Consider the following 20,291-nt stretch of genomic DNA (forward strand, 5'->3'; position numbering starts at 1 on the left):
GTCTTTGATCATATTTGCTATGATTAGGCAATTTGAGTAAGTGTTTAAGGCTTACGGCCACACCAGCTTGAGAATGCCCAATCTCATCTGACCTTGGAAGCTAAGTAAGTTTGGGCCTGAATAGTACTGAGGTGGGACCCTACCTATGTATACCAGGTGCTGTAAGCTTTTCTTGCATCACTTTAATTTACTTTCAAGCTGACATGCTCAAATGTGAAGTGCAATGATTAATAAAAAAAACTATCTGTTAGCACCTGGGAATAGCAGATGCTGTAAGTTTTTTTTGCATCACTTTCATTTACTCTCCAACTCACATGCCTGAATGTGAAGTGCAGTAAATCATCAAAAAACTGTCTGTTAGCACCTTGGACTACGAGATGCTGTAAGCTTCTCTTGCATCACTTTAATTTACTGTCAAGATGACATGCTAAGATGTGAAATGCAGTGATTAATTAAAAAAACTATCTGTTAGCACCTGGGAATAGCAGATGCTGTAAGTTTTTGTTGCATCACTTTACTTTAATCTGCAACTGACAAGCTTGTATGTGAAGTGTACAGATTAAATAGAAATATTTTAGTACCAGGGAATAGCAGGTGCTGTAAGATTGTATTGCATCCCTTTAATTTATGTTCAAGCTATCATGTTCAAATTTGAAGTGCAGTGAATAATTAACTCAAACTATCTGTTAGCACCTGGGAATAGCAGATGCTGTACGTTTTTTTTGCATCACTTTCATTTACTCTCCAACTCACATGCCTGAATGTGAAGTGCAGTGATTCATCAAAAAACTGTCTGTTAGTGCCTCCGTATACCAGATGTTGTAAGCTTTTATTGCATCATTTAATTTACATTCAAGATAACATTCTAGAATGTCAAGTGCAGGGATTAATAAAAAAAATTGTCAGATTGGTCTTTGATCATATTTGCTATGATTAGGCAATTTGAGTAAGTGTTTAAGGCTTACGGCCACACCAGCTTGAGAACGCCCAATCTCATCTGACCTTGGAAGCTAAGCAAGTTTGGGCCTGGATAGTACTGAGGTGGGACTCTACCTAGGAATACCAGGTGCTGTAAGCTTTTCTTGCATCACTTTAATTTACTTTCAAGCTGACATGCTCAAATGTGAAGTGCAGTGATTAATAAAAAAAACTGTCTGTTAGCACCTGGGAATAGCAGATGCTGTAAGTTTTTTTTGCATCACTTTCATTTACTCTCCAACTCACATGCCTGAATGTGAAGTGCAGTGATTCATCAAAAACTATCTGTTAGCACCTTGGACTACGAGATGCTGTAAGCTTCTCTTGAATCACTTTAATTTACTGTCAAGATGACATGCTAGGATGTGAAATGCAGTGATTAATTAAAAAAACTATCTGTTAGCACCTGGGAATAGCAGATGCTGTAAGTTTTTGTTGCATCACTTTACTTTAATCTGCAACTGACAAGCTTGTATGTGAAGTGTACAGATTAAATAGAAATATTTTAGTACCAGGGAATAGCAGGTGCTGTAAGATTGTATTGCATCCCTTTAATTTATGTTCAAGCTATCATGTTCAAATTTGAAGTGCAGTGAATAATTAACTCAAACTATCTGTTAGCACCTGGGAATAGCAGATGCTGTACTTTTTTTTGCATCACTTTCATTTACTCTCCAACTCACATGCCTGAATGTGAAGTGCAGTGATTCATCAAAAAACTGTCTGTTAGTGCCTCCGTATACCAGATGTTGTAAGCTTTTATTGCATCATTTAATTTACATTCAAGATAACATTCTAGAATGTCAAGTGCAGGGATTAATAAAAAAAATTGTCAGATTGGTCTTTGATCATATTTGCTATGATTAGGCAATTTGAGTAAGTGTTTAAGGCTTACGGCCACACCAGCTTGAGAACGCCCAATCTCATCTGACCTTGGAAGCTAAGCAAGTTTGGGCCTGGATAGTACTGAGGTGGGACCCTACCTAGGAATACCAGGTGCTGTAAGTTTTTCTTGCATCACTTTAATTTACTTTCAAGCTGACATGCTCAAATGTGAAGTGCAGTGATTAATAAAAAAACTATCTGTTAGCACCTGGGAATAGCCGATGCTGTAAGTTTTTTTTGCATCACTTTCATTTACTCTCCAACTCACATGCCTGAATGTGAAGTGCAGTGATTCATCAAAAACTATCTGTTAGCACCTTGGACTACGAGATGCTGTAAGCTTCTCTTGAATCACTTTAATTTACTGTCAAGATGACATGCTAGGATGTGAAATGCAGTGATTAATTAAAAAAACTATCTGTTAGCACCTGGGAATAGCAGATGCTGTAAGTTTTTGTTGCATCACTTTACTTTAATCTGCAACTGACAAGCTTGTATGTGAAGTGTACAGATTAAATAGAAATATTTTAGTACCAGGGAATAGCAGGTGCTGTAAGATTGTATTGCATCCCTTTAATTTATGTTCAAGCTATCATGTTCAAATTTGAAGTGCAGTGAATAATTAACTCAAACTATCTGTTAGCACCTGGGAATAGCAGATGCTGTACTTTTTTTTGCATCACTTTCATTTACTCTCCAACTCACATGCCTGAATGTGAAGTGCAGTGATTCATCAAAAAACTGTCTGTTAGTGCCTCCGTATACCAGATGTTGTAAGCTTTTATTGCATCATTTAATTTACATTCAAGATAACATTCTAGAATGTCAAGTGCAGGGATTAATAAAAAAAATTGTCAGATTGGTCTTTGATCATATTTGCCATGATTAGGCAATTTGAGTAAGTGTTTAAGGCTTACGGCCACACCAGCTTGAGAACGCCCAATCTCATCTGACTTTGGAAGCTAAGCAAGTTTGGGCCTGGATAGTACTGAGGTGGGACTCTACCTAGGAATACCAGGTGCTGTAAGCTTTTCTTGCATCACTTTAATTTACTTTCAAGCTGACATGCTCAAATGTGAAGTGCAGTGATTAATAAAAAAAACTGTCTGTTAGCACCTGGGAATAGCAGATGCTGTAAGTTTTTTTTGCATCACTTTCATTTACTCTCCAACTCACATGCCTGAATGTGAAGTGCAGTGATTCATCAAAAACTATCTGTTAGCACCTTGGACTACGAGATGCTGTAAGCTTCTCTTGAATCACTTTAATTTACTGTAAAGATGACATGCTAGGATGTGAAATGCAGTGATTAATTAAAAAAACTATCTGTTAGCACCTGGGAATAGCAGATGCTGTAAGTTTTTGTTGCATCACTTTACTTTAATCTGCAACTGACAAGCTTGTATGTGAAGTGTACAGATTAAATAGAAATATTTTAGTACCAGGGAATAGCAGGTGCTGTAAGATTGTATTGCATCCCTTTAATTTATGTTCAAGCTATCATGTTCAAATTTGAAGTGCAGTGAATAATTAACTCAAACTATCTGTTAGCACCTGGGAATAGCAGATGCTGTACGTTTTTTTTGCATCACTTTCATTTACTCTCCAACTCACATGCCTGAATGTGAAGTGCAGTGATTCATCAAAAAACTGTCTGTTAGTGCCTCCGTATACCAGATGTTGTAAGCTTTTATTGCATCATTTAATTTACATTCAAGATAACATTCTAGAATGTCAAGTGCAGGGATTAATAAAAAAAATTGTCAGATTGGTCTTTGATCATATTTGCTATGATTAGGAAATTTGAGTAAGTGTTTAAGGCTTACGGCCACACCAACTTGAGAACGCCCAATCGCATCTGACCTTGGAAGCTAAGCAAGTTTGGGCCTGGATAGTACTGAGGTGGGACCCTACCTAGGAATACCAGGTGCTGTAAGCTTTTCTTGCATCACTTTAATTTACTTTCAAGCTGACATGCTCAAATGTGAAGTGCAGTGATTAATAAAAAAAACTATCTGTTAGCACCTGGGAATAGCCGATGCTGTAAGTTTTTTTTACATCACTTTCATTTACTCTCCAACTCACATGCCTGAATGTGAAGTGCAGTGATTCATCAAAAACTATCTGTTAGCACCTTGGACTACGAGATGCTGTAAGCTTCTCTTGCATCACTTTAATTTACTTTCAAGATGACATGCTAGGATGTGAAGTGCAGTGATTAATTAAAAAAACTATCTGTTAGCACCTGGGAATAGCAAATGCTGTAAGTTTTTGTTGCATCACTTTACTTTAATCTGCAACTGACAAACTTGTATGTGAAGTGTACAGATTAAATAGAAATATTTTAGTACCAGGGAATAGCAGGTGCTGTAAGATTGTATTGCATCCCTTTAATTTATGTTCAAGCTATCATGTTCAAATTTGAAGTGCAGTGAATAATTAACTCAAACTATCTGTTAGCACCTGGGAATAGCAGATGCTGTAAGTTTTTTTTGCATCACTTTCATTTACTCTCCAACTCACATGCCTGAATGTGAAGTGCAGTGATTCATCAAAAACTATCTGTTAGCACCTTGGACTACGAGATGCTGTAAGCTTCTCTTGAATCACTTTAATTTACTGTCAAGATGACATGCTAGGATGTGAAATGCAGTGATTAATTAAAAAAACTATCTGTTAGCACCTGGGAATAGCAGATGCTGTAAGTTTTTGTTGCATCACTTTACTTTAATCTGCAACTGACAAGCTTGTATGTGAAGTGTACAGATTAAATAGAAATATTTTAGTACCAGGGAATAGCAGGTGCTGTAAGATTGTATTGCATCCCTTTAATTTATGTTCAAGCTATCATGTTCAAATTTGAAGTGCAGTGAATAATTAACTCAAACTATCTGTTAGCACCTGGGAATAGCAGATGCTGTACGTTTTTTTTGCATCACTTTCATTTACTCTCCAACTCACATGCCTGAATGTGAAGTGCAGTGATTCATCAAAAAACTGTCTGTTAGTGCCTCCGTATACCAGATGTTGTAAGCTTTTATTGCATCATTTAATTTACATTCAAGATAACATTCTAGAATGTCAAGTGCAGGGATTAATAAAAAAAATTGTCAGATTGGTCTTTGATCATATTTGCTATGATTAGGAAATTTGAGAAAGAGTTTAAGGCTTATGGCCACACCAGCTTGAGAACGCCCAATCTCATCTGACCTTGGAAGCTAAGCAAGTTTGGGCCTGGATAGTACTGAGGTGGGACCCTACCTACGAATACCAGGTGCTGTAAGCTTTTCTTGCATCACTTTAATTTACTTTCAAGCTGACATGCTCAAATGTGAAGTGCAGTGATTAATAAAAAAAACTATCTGTTAGCACCTGGGAATAGCCGATGCTGTAAGTTTTTTTTGCATCACTTTCATTTACTCTCCAACTCACATGCCTGAATGTGAAGTGCAGTGATTCATCAAAAACTATCTGTTAGCACCTTGGACTACGAGATGCTGTAAGCTTCTCTTGAATCACTTTAATTTACTGTCAAGATGACATGCTAGGATGTGAAATGCAGTGATTAATTAAAAAAACTATCTGTTAGCACCTGGGAATAGCAGATGCTGTAAGTTTTTGTTGCATCACTTTACTTTAATCTGCAACTGACAAGCTTGTATGTGAAGTGTACAGATTAAATAGAAATATTTTAGTACCAGGGAATAGCAGGTGCTGTAAGATTGTATTGCATCCCTTTAATTTATGTTCAAGCTATCATGTTCAAATTTGAAGTGCAGTGAATAATTAACTCAAACTATCTGTTAGCACCTGGGAATAGCAGATGCTGTACTTTTTTTTGCATCACTTTCATTTACTCTCCAACTCACATGCCTGAATGTGAAGTGCAGTGATTCATCAAAAAACTGTCTGTTAGTGCCTCCGTATACCAGATGTTGTAAGCTTTTATTGCATCATTTAATTTACATTCAAGATAACATTCTAGAATGTCAAGTGCAGGGATTAATAAAAAAAATTGTCAGATTGGTCTTTGATCATATTTGCTATGATTAGGCAATTTGAGTAAGTGCTTAAGGCTTACGGCCACGCCAGCTTGAGAACGCCCAATATCATCTGACCTTGGAAGCTAAGCAAGTTTGGGCCTGGATAGTACTGAGGTGGGACTCTACCTAGGAATACCAGGTGCTGTAAGCTTTTCTTGCATCACTTTAATTTACTTTCAAGCTGACATGCTCAAATGTGAAGTGCAGTGATTAATAAAAAAAACTATCTGTTAGCACCTGGGAATAGCCGATGCTGTAAGTTTTTTTTGCATCACTTTCATTTACTCTCCAACTCACATGCCTGAATGTGAAGTGCTTTGATTCATCAAAAACTATCTGTTAGCACCTTGGACTACGAGATGCTGTAAGCTTCTCTTGAATCACTTCAATTTACTGTCAAGATGACATGCTAGGATGTGAAATGCAGTGATTAATTAAAAAAACTATCTGTTAGCACCTGGGAATAGCAGATGCTGTAAGTTTTTGTTGCATCACTTTACTTTAATCTGCAACTGACAAGCTTGTATGTGAAGTGTACAGATTAAATAGAAATATTTTAGTACCAGGGAATAGCAGGTGTTGTAAGATTGTATTGCATCCCTTTAATTTATGTTCAAGCTATCATGTTCAAATTTGAAGTGCAGTGAATAATTAACTCAAACTATCTGTTAGCACCTGGGAATAGCAGATGCTGTACTTTTTTTTGCATCACTTTCATTTACTCTCCAACTCACATGCCTGAATGTGAAGTGCAGTGATTCATCAAAAAACTGTCTGTTAGTGCCTCCGTATACCAGATGTTGTAAGCTTTTATTGCATCATTTAATTTACATTCAAGATAACATTCTAGAATGTCAAGTGCAGGGATTAATAAAAAAAATTGTCAGATTGGTCTTTGATCATATTTGCTATGATTAGGAAATTTGAGAAAGAGTTTAAGGCTTATGGCCACACCAGCTTGAGAACGCCCAATCTCATCTGACCTTGGAAGCTAAGCAAGTTTGGGCCTGGATAGTACTGAGGTGGACCCTACCTAGGAATACCAGGTGCTGTAAGCTTTTCTTGCTTCACTTTAATTTACTTTCAAGCTGACATGCTCAAATGTGAAGTGCAGTGATTAATAAAAAAAACTATCTGTTAGCACCTGGGAATAGCCGATGCTGTAAGTTTTTTTTGCATCACTTTCATTTACTCTCCAACTCACATGCCTGAATGTGAAGTGCTTTGATTCATCAAAAACTATCTGTTAGCACCTTGGACTACGAGATGCTGTAAGCTTCTCTTGAATCACTTTAATTTACTGTCAAGATGACATGCTAGGATGTGAAATGCAGTGATTAATTAAAAAAACTATCTGTTAGCACCTGGGAATAGCAGATGCTGTAAGTTTTTGTTGCATCACTTTACTTTAATCTGCAACTGACAAGCTTGTATGTGAAGTGTACAGATTAAATAGAAATATTTTAGTACCAGGGAATAGCAGGTGTTGTAAGATTGTATTGCATCCCTTTAATTTATGTTCAAGCTATCATGTTCAAATTTGAAGTGCAGTGAATAATTAACTCAAACTATCTGTTAGCACCTGGGAATAGCAGATGCTGTACTTTTTTTTGCATCACTTTCATTTACTCTCCAACTCACATGCCTGAATGTGAAGTGCAGTGATTCATCAAAAAACTGTCTGTTAGTGCCTCCGTATACCAGATGTTGTAAGCTTTTATTGCATCATTTAATTTACATTCAAGATAACATTCTAGAATGTCAAGTGCAGGGATTAATAAAAAAAATTGTCAGATTGGTCTTTGATCATATTTGCTATGATTAGGAAATTTGAGAAAGAGTTTAAGGCTTATGGCCACACCAGCTTGAGAACGCCCAATCTCATCTGACCTTGGAAGCTAAGCAAGTTTGGGCCTGGATAGTACTGAGGTGGGACCCTACCTAGGAATACCAGGTGCTGTAAGTTTTTCTTGCATCACTTTAATTTACTTTCAAGCTGACATGCTCAAATGTGAAGTGCAGTGATTAATAAAAAAACTATCTGTTAGCACCTGGGAATAGCCGATGCTGTAAGTTTTTTTTGCATCACTTTCATTTACTCTCCAACTCACATGCCTGAATGTGAAGTGCAGTGATTCATCAAAAACTATCTGTTAGCACCTTGGACTACGAGATGCTGTAAGCTTCTCTTGAATCACTTTAATTTACTGTCAAGATGACATGCTAGGATGTGAAATGCAGTGATTAATTAAAAAAACTATCTGTTAGCACCTGGGAATAGCAGATGCTGTAAGTTTTTGTTGCATCACTTTACTTTAATCTGCAACTGACAAGCTTGTATGTGAAGTGTACAGATTAAATAGAAATATTTTAGTACCAGGGAATAGCAGGTGCTGTAAGATTGTATTGCATCCCTTTAATTTATGTTCAAGCTATCATGTTCAAATTTGAAGTGCAGTGAATAATTAACTCAAACTATCTGTTAGCACCTGGGAATAGCAGATGCTGTACTTTTTTTTGCATCACTTTCATTTACTCTCCAACTCACATGCCTGAATGTGAAGTGCAGTGATTCATCAAAAAACTGTCTGTTAGTGCCTCCGTATACCAGATGTTGTAAGCTTTTATTGCATCATTTAATTTACATTCAAGATAACATTCTAGAATGTCAAGTGCAGGGATTAATAAAAAAAATTGTCAGATTGGTCTTTGATCATATTTGCTATGATTAGGCAATTTGAGGAAGTGTTTAAGGCTTACGGCCACACCAGCTTGAGAACGTCCAATCTCATCTGACCTTGGAAGCTGAACAAATTTGGGCCTGGATAGTACTGAGGTGGGACCCTACCTAGGAATACCAGGTGCTGTAAGCTTTTCTTGCATCACTTTAATTTACTTTCAAGCTGACATGCTCAAATGTGAAGTGCAGTGATTAATAAAAAAAACTATCTGTTAGCACATGGGAATAGCAGATGCTGTAAGTTTTTTTTTGCATCACTTTCATTTACTCTCCAACTCACATGCCTGAATGTGAAGTGCAGTGATTCATCAAAAAACTATCTGTTAGCAGCTTGGACTACGAGATGCTGTAAGCTTCTCTTGCATCACTTTAATTTACTTTTAAGATGACATGCTAGGATGTGAAGTGCAGTGATTAATTAAAAAAAACTATCTGTTAGCATCTGGGAATAGCAGATGCTGTAGGTTTTTGTTGCATCACTTTAATTTAATCTGCAACTGACATGCTTGTATGTGAAGTGTACAGATTAAATAGAAATCTTTTAGTACCAGGGAATAGCAGGTGCTGTAAGATTTTATTGCATCCCTTTAATTTATGTTCAAGCTATCATGTTCAAATTTGAAGTGCAGTGAATAATTAAATCAAACTATCTGCTAGCACCTGGGAATAGCAGATGCTGTAAGTTTTTATTGCATCACTTAAATTTACTCTCCAACTGACATGCTTGAATGTGAAGTGCAGTGATTAATAAAAAAACTGTCTGGAAGTGCCTCCGTATACCAGATGTTGTAAGCTTTTATTGCATCATTTAATTTACTTTCAAGATAACATTCTAGAATGTCAAGTGCAGGGATTAATAAAAAAAATTGTCAGATTGGTCTTTGATCATATTTGCTATGATTAGGCAATTTGAGGAAGTGTTTAAGGCTTACGGCCACACCAGCTTGAGAACGTCCAATCTCATCTGACCTTGGAAGCTGAACAAATTTGGGCCTGGATAGTACTGAGGTGGGACCCTGCCTAGGAATACCAGGTGCTGTAAGCTTTTCTTGCATCACTTTAATTTACTTTCAAGCTGACATGCTCAAATGTGAAGTGCAGTGATTAATAAAAAAACTATCTGTTAGCACCTGGGAATAGCCGATGCTGTAAGTTTTTTTTGCATCACTTTCATTTACTCTCCAACTCACATGCCTGAATGTGAAGTGCAGTGATTCATCAAAAACTATCTGTTAGCACCTTGGACTACGAGATGCTGTAAGCTTCTCTTGAATCACTTTAATTTACTGTCAAGATGACATGCTAGGATGTGAAATGCAGTGATTAATTAAAAAAACTATCTGTTAGCACCTGGGAATAGCAGATGCTGTAAGTTTTTGTTGCATCACTTTACTTTAATCTGCAACTGACAAGCTTGTATGTGAAGTGTACAGATTAAATAGAAATATTTTAGTACCAGGGAATAGCAGGTGCTGTAAGATTGTATTGCATCCCTTTAATTTATGTTCAAGCTATCATGTTCAAATTTGAAGTGCAGTGAATAATTAACTCAAACTATCTGTTAGCACCTGGGAATAGCAGATGCTGTACTTTTTTTTGCATCACTTTCATTTACTCTCCAACTCACATGCCTGAATGTGAAGTGCAGTGATTCATCAAAAAACTGTCTGTTAGTGCCTCCGTATACCAGATGTTGTAAGCTTTTATTGCATCATTTAATTTACATTCAAGATAACATTCTAGAATGTCAAGTGCAGGGATTAATAAAAAAAATTGTCAGATTGGTCTTTGATCATATTTGCTATGATTAGGCAATTTGAGTAAGTGCTTAAGGCTTACGGCCACGCCAGCTTGAGAACGCCCAATATCATCTGACCTTGGAAGCTAAGCAAGTTTGGGCCTGGATAGTACTGAGGTGGGACTCTACCTAGGAATACCAGGTGCTGTAAGCTTTTCTTGCATCACTTTAATTTACTTTCAAGCTGACATGCTCAAATGTGAAGTGCAGTGATTAATAAAAAAAACTGTCTGTTAGCACCTGGGAATAGCAGATGCTGTAAGTTTTTTTTGCATCACTTTCATTTACTCTCCAACTCACATGCCTGAATGTGAAGTGCAGTGATTCATCAAAAACTATCTGTTAGCACCTTGGACTACGAGATGCTGTAAGCTTCTCTTGAATCACTTTAATTTACTGTCAAGATGACATGCTAGGATGTGAAATGCAGTGATTAATTAAAAAAACTATCTGTTAGCACCTGGGAATAGCAGATGCTGTAAGTTTTTGTTGCATCACTTTACTTTAATCTGCAACTGACAAGCTTGTATGTGAAGTGTACAGATTAAATAGAAATATTTTAGTACCAGGGAATAGCAGGTGCTGTAAGATTGTATTGCATCCCTTTAATTTATGTTCAAGCTATCATGTTCAAATTTGAAGTGCAGTGAATAATTAACTCAAACTATCTGTTAGCACCTGGGAATAGCAGATGCTGTACTTTTTTTTGCATCACTTTCATTTACTCTCCAACTCACATGCCTGAATGTGAAGTGCAGTGATTCATCAAAAAACTGTCTGTTAGTGCCTCCGTATACCAGATGTTGTAAGCTTTTATTGCATCATTTAATTTACATTCAAGATAACATTCTAGAATGTCAAGTGCAGGGATTAATAAAAAAAATTGTCAGATTGGTCTTTGATCATATTTGCTATGATTAGGCAATTTGAGTAAGTGTTTAAGGCTTACGGCCACACCAGCTTGAGAACGCCCAATCTCATCTGACCTTGGAAGCTAAGCAAGTTTGGGCCTGGATAGTACTGAGGTGGGACTCTACCTAGGAATACCAGGTGCTGTAAGCTTTTCTTGCATCACTTTAATTTACTTTCAAGCTGACATGCTCAAATGTGAAGTGCAGTGATTAATAAAAAAAAACTATCTGTTAGCACCTGGGAATAGCAGATGCTGTAAGTTTTTTTTTGCATCACTTTCATTTACTCTCCAACTCACATGCCTGAATGTGAAGTGCAGTGATTCATCAAAAAACTATCTGTTAGCAGCTTGGACTACGAGATGCTGTAAGCTTCTCTTGCATCACTTTAATTTACTTTTAAGATGACATGCTAGGATGTGAAGTGCAGTGATTAATTAAAAAAAACTATCTGTTAGCATCTGGGAATAGCAGATGCTGTAGGTTTTTGTTGCATCACTTTAATTTAATCTGCAACTGACATGCTTGTATGTGAAGTGTACAGATTAAATAGAAATCTTTTCGTACCAGGAAATAGCAGGTGCTGTAAGATTTTATTGCATCCCTTTAATTTATGTTCAAGCTATCATGTTCAAATTTGAAGTGCAGTGAATAATTAAATCAAACTATCTGCTAGCACCTGGGAAAAGCAGTTGCTGTAAGTTTTTATTGCATCACTTTAATTTACTCTCCAACTGACATGCTTGAATGTGAAGTGCAGTGATTAATAAAAAAACTGTCTGGAAGTGCCTCCGTATACCAGATGTTGTAAGCTTTTATTGCATCATTTAATTTACTTTCAAGATAACATTCTAGAATGTCAAGTGCAGGGATTAATGAAAAAAATTGTCAGATTGGTCTTTGATCATATTTGCTATGATTAGGCAATTTGAGGAAGTGTTTAAGGCTTACGGCCACACCAGCTTGAGAACGTCCAATCTCATCTGACCTTGGAAGCTGAACAAATTTGGGCCTGGATAGTACTGAGGTGGGACCCTACCTAGGAATACCAGGTGCTGTAAGCTTTTCTTGCATCACTTTAATTTACTTTCAAGCTGACATGCTCAAATGTGAAGTGCAGTGATTAATAAAAAAAACTATCTGTTAGCACATGGGAATAGCAGATGCTGTAAGTTTTTTTTTGCATCACTTTCATTTACTCTCCAACTCACATGCCTGAATGTGAAGTGCAGTGATTCATCAAAAAACTATCTGTTAGCAGCTTGGACTACGAGATGCTGTAAGCTTCTCTTGCATCACTTTAATTTACTTTTAAGATGACATGCTAGGATGTGAAGTGCAGTGATTAATTAAAAAAAACTATCTGTTAGCATCTGGGAATAGCAGATGCTGTAGGTTTTTGTTGCATCACTTTAATTTAATCTGCAACTGACATGCTTGTATGTGAAGTGTACAGATTAAATAGAAATCTTTTAGTACCAGGGAATAGCAGGTGCTGTAAGATTTTATTGCATCCCTTTAATTTATGTTCAAGCTATCATGTTCAAATTTGAAGTGCAGTGAATAATTAAATCAAACTATCTGCTAGCACCTGGGAATAGCAGATGCTGTAAGTTTTTATTGCATCACTTAAATTTACTCTCCAACTGACATGCTTGAATGTGAAGTGCAGTGATTAATAAAAAAACTGTCTGGAAGTGCCTCCGTATACCAGATGTTGTAAGCTTTTATTGCATCATTTAATTTACTTTCAAGATAACATTCTAGAATGTCAAGTGCAGGGATTAATAAAAAAAATTGTCAGATTGGTCTTTGATCATATTTGCTATGATTAGGCAATTTGAGGAAGTGTTTAAGGCTTACGGCCACACCAGCTTGAGAACGTCCAATCTCATCTGACCTTGGAAGCTGAACAAATTTGGGCCTGGATAGTACTGAGGTGGGACCCTGCCTAGGAATACCAGGTGCTGTAAGCTTTTCTTGCATCACTTTAATTTACTTTCAAGCTGACATGCTCAAATGTGAAGTGCAGTGATTAATAAAAAAAACTATCTGTTAGCACATGGGAATAGCAGATGCTGTAAGTTTTTTTTTGCATCACTTTCATTTACTCTCCAACTCACATGCCTGAATGTGAAGTGCAGTGATTCATCAAAAAACTATCTGTTAGCAACTTGGACTACGAGATGCTGTAAGCTTCTCTTGCATCACTTTAATTTACTTTTAAGATGACATGCTAGGATGTGAAGTGCAGTGATTAATTAAAAAAAACTATCTGTTAGCATCTGGGAATAGCAGATGCTGTAGGTTTTTGTTGCATCACTTTAATTTAATCTGCAACTGACATGCTTGTATGTGAAGTGTACAGATTAAATAGAAATCTTTTAGTACCAGGGAATAGCAGGTGCTGTAAGATTTTATTGCATCCCTTTAATTTATGTTCAAGCTATCATGTTCAAATTTGAAGTGCAGTGAATAATTAAATCAAACTATCTGCTAGCACCTGGAAATAGCAGATGCTGTAAGTTTTTATTGCATCACTTAAATTTACTCTCCAACTGACATGCTTGAATGTGAAGTGCAGTGATTAATAAAAAAACTGTCTGTTAGTGCCTCCGTATACCAGATGTTGTAAGCTTTTATTGCATCATTTAATTTACATTCAAGATAACATTCTAGAATGTCAAGTGCAGGGATTAATAAAAAAAATTGTCAGATTGGTCTTTGATCATATTTGCTATGATTAGGCAATTTGAGTAAGTGTTTAAGGCTTACGGCCACACCAGCTTGAGAACGCCCAATCTCATCTGACCTTGGAAGCTAAGCAAGTTTGGGCCTGGATAGTACTGAGGTGGGACCCTACCTAGGAATACCAGGTGCTGTAAGTTTTTCTTGCATCACTTTAATTTACTTTCAAGCTGACATGCTCAAATGTGAAGTGCAGTGATTAATAAAAAAACTATCTGTTAGCACCTGGGAATAGCCGATGCTGTAAGTTTTTTTTGCATCACTTTCATTTACTCTCCAACTCACATGCCTGAATGTGAAGTGCAGTGATTCATCAAAAACTATCTGTTAGCACCTTGGACTACGAGATGCTGTAAGCTTCTCTTGAATCACTTTAATTTACTGTCAAGATGACATGCTAGGATGTGAAATGCAGTGATTAATTAAAAAAACTATCTGTTAGCACCTGGGAATAGCAGATGTTGTAAGTTTTTGTTGCATCACTTTACTTTAATCTGCAACTGACAAGCTTGTATGTGAAGTGTACAGATTAAATAGAAATATTTTAGTACCAGGGAATAGCAGGTGCTGTAAGATTGTATTGCATCCCTTTAATTTATGTTCAAGCTATCATGTTCAAATTTGAAGTGCAGTGAATAATTAACTCAAACTATCTGTTAGCACCTGGGAATAGCAGATGCTGTACTTTTTTTTGCATCACTTTCATTTACTCTCCAACTCACATGCCTGAATGTGAAGTGCAGTGATTCATCAAAAAACTGTCTGTTAGTGCCTCCGTATACCAGATGTTGTAAGCTTTTATTGCATCATTTAATTTACATTCAAGATAACATTCTAGAATGTCAAGTGCAGGGATTAATAAAAAAAATTGTCAGATTGGTCTTTGATCATATTTGCTATGATTAGGCAATTTGAGTAAGTGTTTAAGGCTTACGGCCACACCAGCTTGAGAACGCCCAATCTCATCTGACTTTGGAAGCTAAGCAAGTTTGGGCCTGGATAGTACTGAGGTGGGACTCTACCTAGGAATACCAGGTGCTGTAAGCTTTTCTTGCATCACTTTAATTTACTTTCAAGCTGACATGCTCAAATGTGAAGTGCAGTGATTAATAAAAAAAACTGTCTGTTAGCACCTGGGAATAGCAGATGCTGTAAGTTTTTTTTGCATCACTTTCATTTACTCTCCAACTCACATGCCTGAATGTGAAGTGCAGTGATTCATCAAAAACTATCTGTTAGCACCTTGGACTACGAGATGCTGTAAGCTTCTCTTGAATCACTTTAATTTACTGTAAAGATGACATGCTAGGATGTGAAATGCAGTGATTAATTAAAAAAACTATCTGTTAGCACCTGGGAATAGCAGATGCTGTAAGTTTTTGTTGCATCAGTTTACTTTAATCTGCAACTGACAAGCTTGTATGTGAAGTGTACAGATTAAATAGAAATATTTTAGTACCAGGGAATAGCAGGTGCTGTAAGATTGTATTGCATCCCTTTAATTTATGTTCAAGCTATCATGTTCAAATTTGAAGTGCAGTGAATAATTAACTCAAACTATCTGTTAGCACCTGGGAATAGCAGATGCTGTACGTTTTTTTTGCATCACTTTCATTTACTCTCCAACTCACATGCCTGAATGTGAAGTGCAGTGATTCATCAAAAAACTGTCTGTTAGTGCCTCCGTATACCAGATGTTGTAAGCTTTTATTGCATCATTTAATTTACATTCAAGATAACATTCTAGAATGTCAAGTGCAGGGATTAATAAAAAAAATTGTCAGATTGGTCTTTGATCATATTTGCTATGATTAGGAAATTTGAGTAAGTGTTTAAGGCTTACGGCCACACCAACTTGAGAACGCCCAATCGCATCTGACCTTGGAAGCTAAGCAAGTTTGGGCCTGGATAGTACTGAGGTGGGACCCTACCTAGGAATACCAGGTGCTGTAAGCTTTTCTTGCATCACTTTAATTTACTTTCAAGCTGACATGCTCAAATGTGAAGTGCAGTGATTAATAAAAAAAACTATCTGTTAGCACCTGGGAATAGCCGATGCTGTAAGTTTTTTTTACATCACTTTCATTTACTCTCCAACTCACATGCCTGAATGTGAAGTGCAGTGATTCATCAAAAACTATCTGTTAGCACCTTGGACTACGAGATGCTGTAAGCTTCTCTTGCATCACTTTAATTTACTTTCAAGATGACATGCTAGGATGTGAAGTGCAGTGATTAATTAAAAAAACTATCTGTTAGCACCTGGGAATAGCAAATGCTGTAAGTTTTTGTTGCATCACTTTACTTTAATCTGCAACTGACAAACTTGTATGTGAAGTGTACAGATTAAATAGAAATATTTTAGTACCAGGGAATAGCAGGTGCTGTAAGATTGTATTGCATCCCTTTAATTTATGTTCAAGCTATCATGTTCAAATTTGAAGTGCAGTGAATAATTAACTCAAACTATCTGTTAGCACCTGGGAATAGCAGATGCTGTAAGTTTTTTTTGCATCACTTTCATTTACTCTCCAACTCACATGCCTGAATGTGAAGTGCAGTGATTCATCAAAAACTATCTGTTAGCACCTTGGACTACGAGATGCTGTAAGCTTCTCTTGAATCACTTTAATTTACTGTCAAGATGACATGCTAGGATGTGAAATGCAGTGATTAATTAAAAAAACTATCTGTTAGCACCTGGGAATAGCAGATGCTGTAAGTTTTTGTTGCATCACTTTACTTTAATCTGCAACTGACAAGCTTGTATGTGAAGTGTACAGATTAAATAGAAATATTTTAGTACCAGGGAATAGCAGGTGCTGTAAGATTGTATTGCATCCCTTTAATTTATGTTCAAGCTATCATGTTCAAATTTGAAGTGCAGTGAATAATTAACTCAAACTATCTGTTAGCACCTGGGAATAGCAGATGCTGTACGTTTTTTTTGCATCACTTTCATTTACTCTCCAACTCACATGCCTGAATGTGAAGTGCAGTGATTCATCAAAAAACTGTCTGTTAGTGCCTCCGTATACCAGATGTTGTAAGCTTTTATTGCATCATTTAATTTACATTCAAGATAACATTCTAGAATGTCAAGTGCAGGGATTAATAAAAAAAATTGTCAGATTGGTCTTTGATCATATTTGCTATGATTAGGCAATTTGAGTAAGTGTTTAAGGCTTACGGCCACACCAGCTTGAGAACGCCCAATCTCATCTGACCTTGGAAGCTAAGCAAGTTTGGGCCTGGATAGTACTGAGGTGGGACCCTACCTACGAATACCAGGTGCTGTAAGCTTTTCTTGCATCACTTTAATTTACTTTCAAGCTGACATGCTCAAATGTGAAGTGCAGTGATTAATAAAAAAAACTATCTGTTAGCACCTGGGAATAGCCGATGCTGTAAGTTTTTTTTGCATCACTTTCATTTACTCTCCAACTCACATGCCTGAATGTGAAGTGCAGTGATTCATCAAAAACTATCTGTTAGCACCTTGGACTACGAGATGCTGTAAGCTTCTCTTGAATCACTTTAATTTACTGTCAAGATGACATGCTAGGATGTGAAATGCAGTGATTAATTAAAAAAACTATCTGTTAGCACCTGGGAATAGCAGATGCTGTAAGTTTTTGTTGCATCACTTTACTTTAATCTGCAACTGACAAGCTTGTATGTGAAGTGTACAGATTAAATAGAAATATTTTAGTACCAGGGAATAGCAGGTGCTGTAAGATTGTATTGCATCCCTTTAATTTATGTTCAAGCTATCATGTTCAAATTTGAAGTGCAGTGAATAATTAACTCAAACTATCTGTTAGCACCTGGGAATAGCAGATGCTGTACTTTTTTTTGCATCACTTTCATTTACTCTCCAACTCACATGCCTGAATGTGAAGTGCAGTGATTCATCAAAAAACTGTCTGTTAGTGCCTCCGTATACCAGATGTTGTAAGCTTTTATTGCATCATTTAATTTACATTCAAGATAACATTCTAGAATGTCAAGTGCAGGGATTAATAAAAAAAATTGTCAGATTGGTCTTTGATCATATTTGCTATGATTAGGCAATTTGAGTAAGTGCTTAAGGCTTACGGCCACGCCAGCTTGAGAACGCCCAATATCATCTGACCTTGGAAGCTAAGCAAGTTTGGGCCTGGATAGTACTGAGGTGGGACTCTACCTAGGAATACCAGGTGCTGTAAGCTTTTCTTGCATCACTTTAATTTACTTTCAAGCTGACATGCTCAAATGTGAAGTGCAGTGATTAATAAAAAAAACTATCTGTTAGCACCTGGGAATAGCCGATGCTGTAAGTTTTTTTTGCATCACTTTCATTTACTCTCCAACTCACATGCCTGAATGTGAAGTGCTTTGATTCATCAAAAACTATCTGTTAGCACCTTGGACTACGAGATGCTGTAAGCTTCTCTTGAATCACTTTAATTTACTGTCAAGATGACATGCTAGGATGTGAAATGCAGTGATTAATTAAAAAAACTATCTGTTAGCACCTGGGAATAGCAGATGCTGTAAGTTTTTGTTGCATCACTTTACTTTAATCTGCAACTGACAAGCTTGTATGTGAAGTGTACAGATTAAATAGAAATATTTTAGTACCAGGGAATAGCAGGTGTTGTAAGATTGTATTGCATCCCTTTAATTTATGTTCAAGCTATCATGTTCAAATTTGAAGTGCAGTGAATAATTAACTCAAACTATCTGTTAGCACCTGGGAATAGCAGATGCTGTACTTTTTTTTGCATCACTTTCATTTACTCTCCAACTCACATGCCTGAATGTGAAGTGCAGTGATTCATCAAAAAACTGTCTGTTAGTGCCTCCGTATACCAGATGTTGTAAGCTTTTATTGCATCATTTAATTTACATTCAAGATAACATTCTAGAATGTCAAGTGCAGGGATTAATAAAAAAAATTGTCAGATTGGTCTTTGATCATATTTGCTATGATTAGGAAATTTGAGAAAGAGTTTAAGGCTTATGGCCACACCAGCTTGAGAACGCCCAATCTCATCTGACCTTGGAAGCTAAGCAAGTTTGGGCCTGGATAGTACTGAGGTGGACCCTACCTAGGAATACCAGGTGCTGTAAGCTTTTCTTGCTTCACTTTAATTTACTTTCAAGCTGACATGCTCAAATGTGAAGTGCAGTGATTAATAAAAAAAACTATCTGTTAGCACCTGGGAATAGCCGATGCTGTAAGTTTTTTTTGCATCACTTTCATTTACTCTCCAACTCACATGCCTGAATGTGAAGTGCTTTGATTCATCAAAAACTATCTGTTAGCACCTTGGACTACGAGATGCTGTAAGCTTCTCTTGAATCACTTTAATTTACTGTCAAGATGACATGCTAGGATGTGAAATGCAGTGATTAATTAAAAAAACTATCTGTTAGCACCTGGGAATAGCAGATGCTGTAAGTTTTTGTTGCATCACTTTACTTTAATCTGCAACTGACAAGCTTGTATGTGAAGTGTACAGATTAAATAGAAATATTTTAGTACCAGGGAATAGCAGGTGTTGTAAGATTGTATTGCATCCCTTTAATTTATGTTCAAGCTATCATGTTCAAATTTGAAGTGCAGTGAATAATTAACTCAAACTATCTGTTAGCACCTGGGAATAGCAGATGCTGTACTTTTTTTTGCATCACTTTCATTTACTCTCCAACTCACATGCCTGAATGTGAAGTGCAGTGATTCATCAAAAAACTGTCTGTTAGTGCCTCCGTATACCAGATGTTGTAAGCTTTTATTGCATCATTTAATTTACATTCAAGATAACATTCTAGAATGTCAAGTGCAGGGATTAATAAAAAAAATTGTCAGATTGGTCTTTGATCATATTTGCTATGATTAGGAAATTTGAGAAAGAGTTTAAGGCTTATGGCCACACCAGCTTGAGAACGCCCAATCTCATCTGACCTTGGAAGCTAAGCAAGTTTGGGCCTGGATAGTACTGAGGTGGGACCCTACCTAGGAATACCAGGTGCTGTAAGTTTTTCTTGCATCACTTTAATTTACTTTCAAGCTGACATGCTCAAATGTGAAGTGCAGTGATTAATAAAAAAACTATCTGTTAGCACCTGGGAATAGCCGATGCTGTAAGTTTTTTTTGCATCACTTTCATTTACTCTCCAACTCACATGCCTGAATGTGAAGT

At 36.7% G+C, this 20,291-nt stretch overlaps 4 non-coding genes and 18 pseudogenes across 4 annotated transcripts; all 22 read left to right on the plus strand.

Moving 5' to 3' along the window:
• The first annotated feature begins 49 nt into the window (after nucleotides 1-49).
• LOC145643821 (5S ribosomal RNA) lies at nucleotides 50-168 on the plus strand (annotated as a pseudogene).
• A 791-nt stretch (nucleotides 169-959) lies between these two features.
• Nucleotides 960-1,078, plus strand: LOC145646821 (5S ribosomal RNA). The gene has a single exon (XR_014116231.1). It is a non-coding gene; the product is annotated as a 5S ribosomal RNA (ribosomal RNA).
• A 789-nt stretch (nucleotides 1,079-1,867) lies between these two features.
• LOC145647310 (5S ribosomal RNA) lies at nucleotides 1,868-1,986 on the plus strand (annotated as a pseudogene).
• A 788-nt stretch (nucleotides 1,987-2,774) lies between these two features.
• On the plus strand, nucleotides 2,775-2,893 carry LOC145647917 (5S ribosomal RNA; annotated as a pseudogene).
• A 790-nt stretch (nucleotides 2,894-3,683) lies between these two features.
• LOC145644035 (5S ribosomal RNA) lies at nucleotides 3,684-3,802 on the plus strand. The gene has a single exon (XR_014116105.1). It is a non-coding gene; the product is annotated as a 5S ribosomal RNA (ribosomal RNA).
• Nucleotides 3,803-5,030: 1,228 nt separating this feature from the next.
• LOC145648385 (5S ribosomal RNA) lies at nucleotides 5,031-5,149 on the plus strand (annotated as a pseudogene).
• A 789-nt stretch (nucleotides 5,150-5,938) lies between these two features.
• LOC145650128 (5S ribosomal RNA) lies at nucleotides 5,939-6,057 on the plus strand (annotated as a pseudogene).
• A 789-nt stretch (nucleotides 6,058-6,846) lies between these two features.
• Nucleotides 6,847-6,964, plus strand: LOC145649667 (5S ribosomal RNA; annotated as a pseudogene).
• Nucleotides 6,965-7,753: 789 nt separating this feature from the next.
• LOC145648280 (5S ribosomal RNA) lies at nucleotides 7,754-7,872 on the plus strand (annotated as a pseudogene).
• Nucleotides 7,873-8,660: 788 nt separating this feature from the next.
• LOC145644172 (5S ribosomal RNA) lies at nucleotides 8,661-8,779 on the plus strand (annotated as a pseudogene).
• Nucleotides 8,780-9,572: 793 nt separating this feature from the next.
• On the plus strand, nucleotides 9,573-9,691 carry LOC145644277 (5S ribosomal RNA; annotated as a pseudogene).
• Nucleotides 9,692-10,479: 788 nt separating this feature from the next.
• On the plus strand, nucleotides 10,480-10,598 carry LOC145650129 (5S ribosomal RNA; annotated as a pseudogene).
• Nucleotides 10,599-11,387: 789 nt separating this feature from the next.
• LOC145646832 (5S ribosomal RNA) lies at nucleotides 11,388-11,506 on the plus strand. Its single transcript, XR_014116232.1, has one exon. It is a non-coding gene; the product is annotated as a 5S ribosomal RNA (ribosomal RNA).
• Nucleotides 11,507-12,300: 794 nt separating this feature from the next.
• Nucleotides 12,301-12,419, plus strand: LOC145644173 (5S ribosomal RNA; annotated as a pseudogene).
• A 793-nt stretch (nucleotides 12,420-13,212) lies between these two features.
• Nucleotides 13,213-13,331, plus strand: LOC145644278 (5S ribosomal RNA; annotated as a pseudogene).
• Nucleotides 13,332-14,124: 793 nt separating this feature from the next.
• On the plus strand, nucleotides 14,125-14,243 carry LOC145647311 (5S ribosomal RNA; annotated as a pseudogene).
• Nucleotides 14,244-15,031: 788 nt separating this feature from the next.
• LOC145647918 (5S ribosomal RNA) lies at nucleotides 15,032-15,150 on the plus strand (annotated as a pseudogene).
• Nucleotides 15,151-15,940: 790 nt separating this feature from the next.
• Nucleotides 15,941-16,059, plus strand: LOC145644046 (5S ribosomal RNA). The gene has a single exon (XR_014116106.1). It is a non-coding gene; the product is annotated as a 5S ribosomal RNA (ribosomal RNA).
• Nucleotides 16,060-17,287: 1,228 nt separating this feature from the next.
• LOC145647510 (5S ribosomal RNA) lies at nucleotides 17,288-17,406 on the plus strand (annotated as a pseudogene).
• A 789-nt stretch (nucleotides 17,407-18,195) lies between these two features.
• On the plus strand, nucleotides 18,196-18,314 carry LOC145650131 (5S ribosomal RNA; annotated as a pseudogene).
• Nucleotides 18,315-19,103: 789 nt separating this feature from the next.
• LOC145649668 (5S ribosomal RNA) lies at nucleotides 19,104-19,221 on the plus strand (annotated as a pseudogene).
• A 789-nt stretch (nucleotides 19,222-20,010) lies between these two features.
• LOC145648281 (5S ribosomal RNA) lies at nucleotides 20,011-20,129 on the plus strand (annotated as a pseudogene).
• Nucleotides 20,130-20,291: the final 162 nt, after the last annotated feature.

This window comes from Electrophorus electricus, chromosome 13 (assembly GCF_041902795.1).
Source record: "Electrophorus electricus isolate QZ-2024a chromosome 13, ASM4190279v1, whole genome shotgun sequence".
NCBI classification, from domain to species: domain Eukaryota; kingdom Metazoa; phylum Chordata; class Actinopteri; order Gymnotiformes; family Gymnotidae; genus Electrophorus; species Electrophorus electricus.